Source organism: Oncorhynchus kisutch, linkage group LG15 (assembly GCF_002021735.2).
Source record: "Oncorhynchus kisutch isolate 150728-3 linkage group LG15, Okis_V2, whole genome shotgun sequence".
Lineage (NCBI taxonomy): Eukaryota > Metazoa > Chordata > Actinopteri > Salmoniformes > Salmonidae > Oncorhynchus > Oncorhynchus kisutch.
The window spans coordinates 51,524,678-51,534,723 of NC_034188.2; positions in this window are offsets into that span (position 1 = coordinate 51,524,678).

Consider the following 10,046-nt stretch of genomic DNA (forward strand, 5'->3'; position numbering starts at 1 on the left):
AGAGAGAGAGAGAGAGAGAGAGAGAGAGAGAGAGAGAGAGAGAGAGAGAGAGAGAGAGAAACTGAAACAGAGACAGAGACAGATAGACAACAGGATGGGAGGGGGGTATTGGGGGTGTGGTAGAGAGAGACAGGGAGTATCCTACAGTGACCCAGACCAAAAGAGGCCTGCCTGGTAAAGCATACCATACACACGCAAACACTTGTGAGCAAGTAAAACACACTATGTGGAAACACAATGATTTTGTACTTCCTTGCCTGCACATCAACATACACTCATAGACAACTACAGAACCACTATCATTATTTCTCACACACACGCTGAATTCCCTCACTGAGCAGAAAAACAGACGCCATTCATCATACACTGACAGCCAGTAGCATGCCGTGTGTGTGTGTGTGTTCTGCATGAGAGTGTGTGATGTGTGACCATTTACAGTACAGCAGTACCACCTCGAATTCACAGATTGCTAAATCCAAAGACTCATGAACCTTACACACAACTGCTACCATTTCAACACTGCACTATTCTACTCACGTACTACCAAGTGTGTGTTTTCCTAACATTTGACTCGCTGTCCACGAGTACACTGTTCTTTATTATTCAATTGGATCCCAGTTCTAAAAAATATTCCAGTTGGTGACATTGTTGTGAGCCGTTTTTAAAATATTTATTTTTACTACAGTGCATTTCGGAAAGTATTCAGGCCCATGGACTTTTTACACATTTGGTTACGTTACTGCCTTGTTCTAAAATAGATCACATTTCTTTTCCCCCTCATCAATCTACACACAATACCCCCATAAAGACAAAGCAAAAACAGGTTTAAAAAAATACAAATAAATGGTTATTTACACAACTATTCAGACCCTTTGCTATGAGAATCGGTGCTTCCTGTTTCCATTGATCATCCTCGAGACGTTTCTACAACTGGGGGGGTTGGAGTCCCCCCGTGGTACATTTAATTCATTAGACATGATATGGAAAGGCACACCCCTGTCTATATCAGATATCCACAGTTGACAGTGGATATCAGAGCAAAAACCAAGGGTTTGATGTCGAAGGAATTGTCTCTAGAGCTCCGAGACAGGATTGTGCCAAGGCACTAATCTGGGGAAGGGCATAGAGCTCCAGAGTTCAGCATCTAGCCACCATCACTCTCTGTAGTTCAGAAAGCACTTATTACCGGGTTGCAGGGATACAATATTTTTAACCCAACTTCCGCTTCTCCTGAAAAACAGATGTGGGAACTCCACTCAGGTATCTGTTTATTCCTACTACGTTAAACGACAAAGGTTTTGAAAAAAAGAAGCCATTTCTGCTAGAAATTCCGCAAAGACATCTCTTCCTGGTCCTAACTCAGTCAGCCAATCAGCTCCGACCCGACGGGGAAAATGGATACAGCGGTTCTCAGGCAGGCTAGAAGCACTATATTGTTTCTGTTGCATCACATTGGATGACCACTCGCCACTTATTAGAGCTTTTGAAAAAAAAAATTACAACAAGTTTACATACCATCTCCACAGTTAAGTTGAGGTATTCAAGGGTTAAAGTTTGGGATCGGGTAAAAACTGAACTAGTGAACAGGCGTCCCTCAGAGCCGGAGCTCGCGGCCCTAGCAAAACCCAATCCTACTTGATGCTAATAGCGCTCAACTTTGGCCCTTGTTTAAAAAAATAAAAAAAGTTTAACGCATCTCCCAACATCCCTGGGACGGATTGATGTCCAATTTCAAAGTGAATCTTGAGCGTCCTGGCTGGTATGTGTGTGTGTGTGTGTGTGTGTATGTGGTTCAGAGGCAGACTGAGTATCATGGCTTCCCTGTTGAATTATTGATTGGTGTCTTGTCTGGGGTCCCCCCCCCCCCCCCCACACACTCATACACAAACACAAACACACACCCGTGCACACACGCACGTACACACACACGCACACATCTCTATCCTTCACGCTCTCTCTTTCCCCTCAATATCAGTCCCTCTCCCCATCGTCGACACCTATTTTCAGGCTCCGTTCCAACGGGCCGACGTTGCGAACGGCTCAAAGAAGGACTGAACGATTCCTGTGAAATCCATTTTAACGCGATAAGAAAATAAACACCAGGCACACAGGCAATCGTGATGCTTCAAATCATTGAATGGATCTGCTTATGCCATGACTGAAGTCATTGGTGAAAAGAGCCGTTCGATTGTTGGAAGCACTGAGATCAGTGTCTTTGCTCATTGCACTTGGTCTCCATGCAGATGGTTTCATTTGTAATAAACCCATGTCAGGTACCAGGATAATCATATTAGGGGCACTCTGCTAGTCATTCACATACACTATAATAAACCAGGAGATGACAGAAGAGGATAGATAGAGGCTAGGATCCCATCTATGGATGTAGTATTTCATCATCATTCTCTATCAGACACTGTTTCTATGGTCCCATGTACCACTTTTCCAGACCATGTTTTCAGATTTGACATTACTGTACACTCACCGGCCACTTTATTAGGTACACTTATCTAGTACTGGGGTAGGAACCCCCTTTTGTCTCCACAACAGCCTGAATTATTCATGGTGTTGTACGTTAAGAGATGCCATTCTGCACACCACTGTTTTAAACAGCTGTTATCTGGGCATTTGTGGCCTTGCTGTTAGCTTGAATGAGTCTGGACATTCTCCTCTGACCTCTCTCATTGACAAGGTGTTTTTGCCCACAGAACTGCCGCTCACTGAATGTGTTTTGTTTATCGCACCATTCTCTGTAAACTCTAGAGACTGTAGTGCGTAAAAATCCCAGGAGGGAGCTGTTTCTGAGATATTGGAATCACCATGTGTGGCATCAACAATCATACCACGGGCAAACTGGCTTAGATTACTCATCTATAGCCTGTTCTAATGTTTGGTCGAACAACATCTAAAGCTCTCTACTCTATATACTCTATATATTGAGTTGCAGGCAGCCACATCGCTGTTCGAATGTAACCGTCCTTGATGAGCTAAATCGGGTCTGTAGAGCTGTTGGCATGACCTATGTCATCGTGCGGGATATTCTGAGCATGTTCCACCATGCTCAGAATGGTGCAAGCCTGGGTTCAGGCCCAACCACAATTAGCACTCTGTACTTACCCCCATACTTTCCTTTCCTTAACCCGATTGAGGAATTTTTCTCCACATGGAGGTGGAAGGTATATGATAGGCGACCTCACGAACAAGCCACCCTTCTCCAGGCCATGGATGACACATGCAATGACATCACGGCAGACCAGTGTCAATCCTGGATTCGCCCAAAGATTCTTCCCGAGATGTTTGGCTAATGAAAACACCCATTGTGATGTGGATGAGAACCTGTGGCCAAATCCACAAGACAGGGTTGAGGGAAATACAGTAATCAACCCTTTGTTTAGCTTTTTACAGTAAGCCAGGTGAGGAACACTGCAGTTGACGTTTTACTGTAGTTTTGTCATTTTTTTTCGTAGCTAATTATTTTTGCTTTGATTCAAAGAAACTTATGTTGTGATTGTATTGTATTTCATCAATAAATGTCATATATTGTTCAATGGTTCCACTGTGTCTGTAGTGTTCTCTCTACTAGTCCTTTTACAGTGATGTATTTACGTGTAGTAGCACAATGAAACCTGTATCACATATTTTGTACTACAACATTTAATGATTGCACGAACAACAACTATCGGTATCTTGTGTGTGGGTGATCTGAATGAATGTTCCTATGGTATTTCATGATAAATAAGTTATTTGAACCAATGATTCTGCGAGTGCAAAGGTTTCTTTAAAGATATGAACGCACAATGAAATGTTTTGAACATCGGGCAGCCTGTGTTACAAGTGATGACCGTTTTGAGTTTTGTGTCTAGAGTTTTGAAAAAGGACCTGAAAGGTTCTGAAATTAGTGCCAAAGTGACTGTAAAGAAAACTGTATTTAAAAAAACATATTGAAACTTTATTTAACTGGGCAAGTCAGTAAATTAAGAACAAATTCTTATTTACAATGACGGCCTACGAACAGTGCCTTGTTCAGGAGCAGAACGACAGATTTTGACCTTGTCAGCTCAGGGATTCAATCTAGCAACCTTCAGGTTACCGACCCAACCCTCTAACCACTAGGCTACCTAGTGAGGAGAGGGGCGGAAAGAGGGGTGAGAAAGAGAAAGAGGAGTGAGAAAGAGAAAGAGGCGGAGTGAGAAAGAGAGAAAGGTGGGCGGGGGAGAGATGGTATTGACCCCTGGCGATGTCCTTTTCTGTCTCTCAGACCCACCATCACAGAACAGGATTACACTCTCAATCTCTTTTCTCGTGAAGAACAGAGACAGGGAAGGAGGGGTAGAGGGATGGATGGCTGTAGATGGGGGGGCAGAGAGGGAGGGGACGCTGCTGAAGACGTTTTTCCTTAAATGCGAATTCCTTACGCTGCAGAGTGTGAGTGTAATCTCCCCGGGAAAATCCGTCTTTAGCCAAACGCAGGAAGAATAGAGGAGAAAAGGAAAAGCCCTCTTTATCCAAATCCAATTGCAGCTGGAAGGAAAGAGGGAGCGAGGGAAGAGAGGGAGGAGGAGGAGGGAGGAGGAGGAGGGAGGAGGAGATGTAATTTGTCTGAGGGATTACAAGGAGAGCTGGCAGAACACTGCTGAATGACTGACTCACTGTGTGTGTATGTGTGTGTGTGTGTGTGTGTGTGTGTGTGTGTGTGTGTGTGTGTGTGTGTGTGTGTGTGTGTGTGTGTGTGTGTGTGTGTGTGTGTGCGCATGGCGGTGTGTGTATGTGTGTATGTGTGTATGTGTGTGTGTATGTGTGTGTGAGTGTATGTGTTTGTGTGGGTGTGTGTCCTTGTGTTTGTGTGTGTGTGTCTGCGCATGTCCATGCTATATACATGTTGATATATACTTCAGCACATCTTAGCCCTGGACGGAAAGGTCCCTCGCCAGTCGCCAGTGCCCTCTAACCTCTGCTATTTAGGGGTTGACACAGGGCATCAGAGCTGCCTTCACATCCCTATTAGTCAGTCAGGCAGCCACATGGCACACTTCAGAACCAGGCACATGTTACGAACGTTCTGACCCAAACTCACCCCTACAAGCCACCTACACCCAATCCACCCTACAGGAGAGCACAGAACCACACAGCCCCAGAGGGCCAAAACAGAGGAGGGGAGAGAGGGGAGAAGAGGGCGGGAGTGGGGGGGGAGTGAGGGATGAGAGGGGGAGTGAGGGATGAAGTAATAGAGAGGGAAGGAATGGGCTGCAGGCCAGAGTGGGTTCCATGGTTTATTTGATGTGACTGTACAACAAGAACATCCCCAGAATCAGGCAAACACACACACACACACACACGCACGGACGAACACGTCTTTGCAGAGCCGGTAAGAGAAAAAGACAGTTGGCCAGATATGTGTCAGAGTGATGTGACATCAGTGTCTCCCAGTGTCTCCATGACTGACAGTGAGACAGTGGAGAGCAGGGACTTATGGGGGGGACACACCCTCTGGTGGAACACTCACCCTCGACCATGACACACAGCATACCCTACAAATTACATTACACACACACACAGACCCACACGCTCCAAATGCTAACACACACTCAGAGGCATTTACGCTGTCATAATACATGAAGTCATGCACTTTGTATGCACACACAGACATGGAAAACACGGACACACAGCGACAGACACACACGCATCCACATGCATACACACACACATACACACGTTGTGATGGAGATTCTGTCCCAGATTGTAGAGTGCAGAGTAGAGCAGTGTGCTGTAGTCAGTGTGCTATATACTGATTACTGTCAATCACCCTGCCCTGCCCTTCTAGGTCACCTCTCTCTCCCTCCCTCTCCCTCTATCTCTCTCCCTGCCTCTCTATCACTCTCTCCACGCATCATATCTCATCAGTTCTTTGCCCTGTTCTTTTCTTCTCCCTTCTGTTCTCTCGGTCGATGTGATGTCCCACCCTTGTTGTGGTCTAGTGGTGAAAGATGACACTACTGTGTGTCGACATGCCAATCAAAATGGTCAATACAACACCGTCTCTCGTCTGAATACTGCCGTGGCGATGGGAATCTTAGTTGCCGAGTTGTTGTTATGACGACAGTGACTCTGAGGCCCTCTCTATCTCTCTCTAGTTCTCTCTCTCATCTTCTTCCTCCCACTCCCTTCTTTCAAATCTTCTTCACGCTTTACCACCATGTCAGGATAGAATATCATGTAACAATTAGTGTTTGGCAACGTTATATCATGGCAACTCAAAGACACAAACATGCCAGCTCAAAGGATTAAGAAGGAACAAAATATATTGAGAAAAGGGCAGATTAAGAAAACGAGAAAAAAGGAGAGGACGAAGACAACAGGCAGGGCAAACCAGATTACCTGGCAACCAGATTACCTGGTAACCAGATTACCTGGCAACAAATCCCTCCCCATATAAACACATTCTACATCTTTCTCTTCCTCTATCTCTCTCTCATCCCTCCATCTCTCCTGTTACGTCCATAAAGCGCAGCACCTCACTCTCTGAGCCACAGGTAGGGTCAGAAGTAGTATTGTCAGCTCTGAGTGCTTTCCTCTGTTTCTCACCGCCCCTTTATCTGAGAAAGAGGGATGGAGAGATGGAGGGAGCAGGAGAGAACGAGAGCATAAGCCAGAGACAGAGAGAGACTGGAAGCCCCCACAGCAGCACTTAAAGTGGGTCTGCATAATTGATGACGAGACAAAGCGAAACATTTATTTATCATTGAGGACATGTAGGGGCTAAGCCTTCGCTATAGAGAAGAGAGAGAGAGAGAGAGAGAGAGAGAAAGGGGGGAGAGAGAGAGAGAGAGAGAGAGAGAGAGAGAGAGAGAGAAAGGGGGAAGGGGGAGAGAGAGAGAGAGAGAGAGAGAGAGAGAGAGAGAGAGAAAGGGGGGGAGAGAGCTTGTGAGAGAGAGGGTAGAAAGAGAGAGAGGGAGAGATGGGGTATAAAGAGAAAGAAACAGAGATGGGTGAGGGGGGGGGGGGGTGAATGAGAGAGGGCTGTAAGCATCCCAGATGTCAAGCCCAAATTAGATCTGGTGGTTTCCCCCACTCAGTAGTCAATAGAATAAAGTCCTCAGGGTTTAGGGATCAAGTCCAAGGTGTGGAATTATTGATGAGGCCAGAGCTGGCCTCAACACACCCCGGGTGTTTAACCCTCTCTCCGCTCTCCTTTATTCTCACTCTCCCGTTCTCTCTCTCCTAGAGTTACACTGCTTAGGTCGCTCGCCTGATCGTGACTTCAACCCTGTTCTTTGGTTTCTCCTAATATCTCTGCCATACTGTGTGCTCAAACAGCTAGGGTCGCTTATCCATTTCTTCGTCTCTCTATTCTCTCTGCCAACCCGCCTTTTCTATTCCCTTACGCACATCTGACAGGCACTGTTCAGCAGTTCTATCTAGAGGCAATGCTGTTGTGTTTTCAATGTGACGTTACAGTACATGTTGAGACATTGGTTTCCATAGGAAACCTTATGAGAGGGTAATGGATTAACTAGCTGGTATTACCTGTAATTATGACACCACTGGGACGCTAACACCATTTACCACGGAGATCTGGCTCGTTTGGCTTTAGAACACCTGTCAAACTGTCTGTGTAGGTGTGAATACGTGTGCTTTTGTGTGTGTGTGTGTGTATATATGTTTGTGAGTGTGTGTGTGTGCGTGCGTGTGCGCGCATGTGCGTGTGTGCGTGTGTGTGGGTGTGTGGATGTGTGTGTCTGTGTGTGTGTACATATGTTTGTGTGTGTGTGTGGTGGGGGGGGTGTGTGTGTGTGTGTATGTGTGTGTGTGTGTGTGGGGGGGTGCGTCTGTGCGTGTGCGTGTGTGTGTGTATATATGTTTGTGTGTGTGTGTGTGGGGGGGGGGGTGCGTGCGCGTGCGCTTGGAGCAGGGTGTTAGGGAATAAGCACTCAATAACAGCTGACACTGAGTTGCCCTCTGCTCCCTCTCACACAAAGACCTGTGATCATATTCCTGTTTGACTGCCTCTCACTTCCCCTCTCCCCCTCTCTCCCCCTCTCTCCATTTCACCCTCCCTTTCTCTCCCCCACACCCGCCACCCCTCTGCGCCCTCCAAGGCCAAGATAATTACCACTATTGTGTCTCGGACGCACACACACACACACACACACACACACACACACACACACACACACACACACACACACACACACACACACACACACACACACACACACACACACACACACACGGCGAAGTACTACACCTTTGCCAGCTCCCCATCTTTCTCTCTCACTCTGCCACTACTTTCCTCTTCTACCTTTTCTTCTTCCTAGGGCTGTCCCCGACCCAAATAAATCTTGGTTGACCGAGAGTCATCCTGTTCTTTCGACCAATCAATTGGTCGAAATGTTTAAACTCATTTTTCCATATATAGACTGACACACCCTATGTGTTTGAATAAAATCAACTGTATTGCACTGAGCTTGCCTGTTGCTTTAAGGACACTGTTTGATTAAATAATTAAGACATACAAATGACTCAAAAAGAGCCCGATGGTCACACTGTGTAAAAAAAGAAATGACAGCGAGTGCCTGTGTAACTGGTGCACGTTGTCTCGCTCTCCTCCCTACTGCAGCGAAAAGGCACCACAACACTGCAAGTGTTTATTGCGCTGTCCATGCTGAAGCTGCAACATCATTGCGGTCATTTCGTTTCTTACTTGTTTCTGACTGAAAAGTTCTGTTCCCTGAAATCCCTCATGTGTTTAGGAAAAACATGTCCTATTCCCTCAACCCTTGCTCTCTTTGTGTGAAACATGTAAGCGTCGCATGCAGGTGACCAATAGGGCCTGACCTATAGCCTATCACAATCACAATAATACATTGGTCATAACAAACTCCAAACACTGTGACACATGGCAGCAAAATGGATGCGGAGGATGTGAAAAAGAAACTGGAAACGGGCGAATGTTTACTGGTTGCTCAGGAGGGAAAGGGGAAGTCAGATCTGAGGAGGACATTTGACTTAGTTCTGGAAACTACTGGAGATTCAGACAAACGAGGGTATAGGAGCAAGTGGTACGTGAGTATTATGTCTGCCAAACAATCCTTTCCAGACCATATTGAACAGTGTAAACAACAGTAAATAAATACGTTCACCAGAGAGTCTGTTAGTCTGTTATTTTTTACATATATAAATCCTTCATTACAGCAGACTAAAAACAGTTGCATGCATTCATGAATTGCGGTTCATTTTTGTTTAGGCAAATTATTCAAAGATCCCTTTGTCATTTCATTTTAAAGCTAAAAAGCTTGATTGCATTTCAAAGCATGAATGTCTCGTATGCTGTGTAATGGCATGACTGAACGATTGATTGATTATTACAGTAGCCTATATATTGAAATATAGGCCTAAGAATGTTCCGGTAATAAGACTAAACAGGACGTGCTTTTAGGCCTACAGCTCGATCGTTATTATGCAAGGCTCCTATTCAAAGCCTACTAACGATAACGATATTACTTATTATTCTAATGATGATCGTAACACCTTCTTTGCCCGCTTTGAGGATAATACAGTGCCACCGACACGGCCCGCTACCATGGACTGTGGGCTCTTCTTCTCCGTGGCTGATGTGAGTAAGACATTTAAACGCGTTAACCCTCGCAAGGGTGCTGGCCCAGACAGCATCCATAGACGCATCCTCAGAGCATGCGCAGACCAGCTGGCTGGTGTGTTTATGGACATATTCAATCAAATCATATTTGTCACATGCGCCGAATACAACAGGTTTAGTAGACCTTGAAATGACAGTGAAATGCTTACTTAAGGTTTAGTAGACCTTTAGTAGACAGTGAAATGCTTACTTACAAGCCATTCATCTTCAGGATTGGTGGGTTCCCTGCAGGACGGTTGAGCTAACGTAGGCTAATGCGATTAGCATGAGGTTGTAAGTAACAAGAACATTTCCCAGGACATAGACATATCTGATATTGGCAGAAAGCTTAAATTCTTGTTAATCTAACTGCACTGTCCAATTTACAGTAGCTATTACAGTGAAATAATACCAC